A 3,677-nucleotide genomic window follows, 5' to 3' on the forward strand; every position below is an offset into this window, starting at 1 on the left:
TTCTTTTTCTTTCTTTCTTTCTTTCTTTCTTTCTTTCTTTCTTTCTTTCTTTCTTTCTTTCTTTCTTTCTTTCTTTTTTTCTTTCTTTCTTTCTTTCTATCTTTCTTTTTTTTTTTTCTTCTTTTATTCCAGTCTGAACAAGGTAGATGGCTGGCTGGCTAGTCAAAGAGAATAACAAAGCAGCCCCCACAAGGAAGACACTTGGAGGAGGTCTCAAGCACTTAGTAAAAATGCTAAATATTTTGTATATATTTCCATATGCAACTAAAACCGTTAAAGCTCCAGGCTCTTCCCCTCCCCCTTTCAAAATAGAATCATACCAGCAAGACAGCTAAATTATGTCTCTTCCCCTCAGTACACAGTCTATTCAGCATCCCCACCCCCATCTTCAAGACAACTTTTTTTTTTCTCACCTCGGTAGGTTCTTCTCAGGCACAATCCTCTGCTCAGTTCAGGGTCTCCTTTTTCTCTCCCCTTTTCCTCTCAGAAAAGCTAGTCCGTCATCATTCTACCTAGTTCCTCTCTCTCTCTCTCTCTCTCTCCCCCTCTCTCTCTCTCTCTCTCATTAACCTCTCTGTGTCATTTTTCTTTTACCATTAATAATAATAATAGTAATGGCCCTTTCGACATAGGAGCATGAAGTGGCTGCCTTTGAGAAAGCACATTTAATCTTTACTGGCTCCCCTAGGCTTCAGTGAAGAAGGAGAAGGCAAGAAAAAAGGTGGGGGGGGGGGGGAAATAAAAGATTGTAAGGGAGGCTGCTGACGGACAGCAAGCATCAGGCACAAATCAGCGACAAGTTGAATTTTCCTAGACCACACTGCCCCCTTTCTTCTCAGCTCTCTCCCTAGGCTCCTGGAAAGCTTGAGTGTCTGGTTACAGGAGGCAATGGGTCTCCTTTGCCAACCATGGTGCAGATTCCTCGCATGCCTGCTTAAATCTCTGGCAGAATAAGGAATCAATATTTCCATCTAATCACCTTTAGCTCCTCTATGGCCTCCCCGCTTTTCTGAGAACCCACTTGGCTCTCCTCATCTCTCCCCACCCTGCCGGGATCCTGCATACAAAGCTCACAGTCTTATCATTTCTCATTTCCTTCCATATCTTGGAGACAAGCCTCTCTTCTAATATCCTCTCATGCACACTCCCTCTCTCTGCTGTAGTGTCTCATCCCTGACTCGCAGCACCGGATGCACTAAGGCATCTCCCTGACTACTAATGAGACCAAAAATACACTATCAGGTTAGGAGTAAGGCCAGACATTGTATTATACAAATACAAAATTCCTCAGCCTGCTAAATGCAGAGATCAGGTATCACATGCTCTAAAAGGATAATAAAGGGGAAAGGAGTGAAGAAGAGAAACCACAGTGCAGTTTTTTACCCAATTGTTCCACATCCTGTGGGTATTTAAAACATACATATGCATGTATGAGTGCAGGTAATGTGTGTTTGTGAATCTTGGTTGGTTTCTTTATGGACAGAAAGTTAACAATGTCCAGATACTTCACTGAAATTGGCATTTAGAGGAATAAAAGAGCAGTGACTGAATCTATAATTTAAATACGCAGACATTCTATTCACACACGTGATGACTACAATGCTAAAATTCTTTTTCCTTTCAGTGGCTGCATTTTGCTTGACTATATTTTCCATATGTATTAATTTACCACTTACATTCCCTTGGATTTTGAAATGAACTCATTGGTCACTATAGCTCATCCTAACTTTCTGCTTCTACTGTAGACATTTTCCTTATTCCTCAAGCATTTTGCCTCAAATGTCCTTCAGATACATATATACTTCATTGATCAGCCTAAAGTCCCTTGATAATGATAAGCAACAATTCAGATACAAAAAGTGGCACAAGAAAAAATAAAACACATCTAATTTATTGAGCTGACTAGGGGAACATCTCCTACCATTTCTCTTCACGTGTGTTTTAAAAGCTTGGCAACACGATGATCCTGTAAAATAGGTACTGTCTGAAAACTAGGGTCTCCACCTATTTAAAAGCATACTGGGTACATATTGCCATCTTAACCCAATTTTTCTGGCTAGAATCATGCAGACTACAGGCGGTGCTGTATTCAGTATAATGTTGGGTTTTATACATAGCGAGGAAGGGAGGGAGGTATCTGAGGATGTAGGTTTCCTCCAAGTCAGTGTTTTTAAAAGGTAGCTTCTTTGTGCTCAACTCAGACATCGTGCTTTGTCTGTAACTGTGATACCTGCAGTAACACAGCTAGATGCCAAGGAAAAGGAGAAGAAAAAAAAAATCAAGTGAAGGGGAGACTCAGAGAGAAGAAGAAGGGAGAGGAGAAGGGGTAGGGGTTGGGGGATGAGAGACGAGCAGAGGAAAAGAGAGGAGAGGAGAGGAGAGAAGAGGATAGGAGAAAAGAAGCAAAAAGAGAAAGACCTATAACCATAGTGTTGGATTTCATTTAAACTTTTTTTTTTCTTTTTGTCATTGTTGGGAAGGAAAAAGAGATGGTTTGCAGGGGTTAGTGACTGAGTTAGAATCTTTTTTAGATTTGGCTAATAGGGTGTTTGCACTAGACTAATGCAGAAAAAAGAAATATACTAGAATAATCATAAAGGGTGGAGCTGTCAAAAAAAAGTCTTTGACTCACTGGGTGCCTCCCTGTGACACCAAAATGAATCATTCCTAAGCAGAATCATCAATTGTCTTAGTGTACTTGTAAATGAAGGCCAGATTATGGGAATAATGTTTTGCATTCCTCTTTAAAAAGTAAAGATAAACAGAGAATGAAATTTACTGAGACTCTCCTAAACTTCTATGTATTTACAATGATAGTTCAGCATGATTTTTCACATATGAAGCTAATTTGTCCTGTCTGTATTTGCTCAGCTTACAAAGATATACAAATATATGAGTTATGAAAGTTTTGCTATGAACACATCATTTTCTCTATACAACTCAGTGATGTCTTTGGAGGATACTTATTTCAAGCAGTTAACACCTGACCCCAATTTCTGTGGGTAATTAGTGAGCTAGATAACCACACAAAGTGGGTAATTATTTAGTACCCAAGGGTACGCTAGAAGTGGGTAGTGGTTTTGTTAACAAAAGCACATCTCTAATTATTGTATTTATGATGGGTGTTTTAAAAATACCAGTTACTATATTGAATGAACCATGATAAATAAGTGAACTATTTTGCTGTCCTTAGCATATCCATAGGTATATTCTATTATGGTTAATAACACTTATCTCTTGTACGGAGTGTTGTGAAGATTAATTAGTTAACATCTGCGAAGCTCTCGAAGATGTAATGTGCTAGAGAGCTTTAAATACAGTATTATTGTCGTTATTACTGTTTTGTTTAATAATCTCAGGATGGGAGAAGTTTAGGGAGTAGATGCAATTGTCTGATCTATGTCTTGGTTTGAAAATAGCTGAGATCACAAATGTAATAAGTTTGATTATGGAGGATGGTCTCCTACCTGACCGAGTCTAACACAGGCTGTAATAGAAAAGAATGGTAGATCCTAATTTATTGACAGCCAGCTCAGGATGGATCTTAGGAGCCAAGATGGGAGATGGGGTGGAGGAGGAGCAGGAGGAAGGAGTCAGTAATGGGCCAAGAAGCTGGCTGAATCAGCCGGACCACACCCTCCTTCTAAAGTCTTTTTATCTTTCTCTTTGATGAGCAG

The 3,677-nt window shown here is 39.5% G+C and overlaps 1 long non-coding RNA gene across 2 annotated transcripts in view; it reads right to left on the minus strand.

Annotated features, from left to right (window-relative positions):
• The window catches only part of LOC112473511, a 12,698-nt gene extending 12,137 nt beyond the window's left edge, over nucleotides 1–561 (minus strand). For both annotated transcript variants that reach the window (XR_003044037.1, XR_003044036.1), the window contains exon 1: nucleotides 414–561. This is a non-coding gene — a long non-coding RNA (uncharacterized LOC112473511). The remainder of the gene's footprint in view (nucleotides 1–413) is intronic.
• Between the last annotated feature and the right edge of the window lie 3,116 nt (nucleotides 562–3,677).

Source organism: Pteropus alecto, unplaced genomic scaffold (genome assembly GCF_000325575.1).
Source record: "Pteropus alecto unplaced genomic scaffold, ASM32557v1 scaffold479, whole genome shotgun sequence".
Classification (NCBI taxonomy): domain Eukaryota; kingdom Metazoa; phylum Chordata; class Mammalia; order Chiroptera; family Pteropodidae; genus Pteropus; species Pteropus alecto.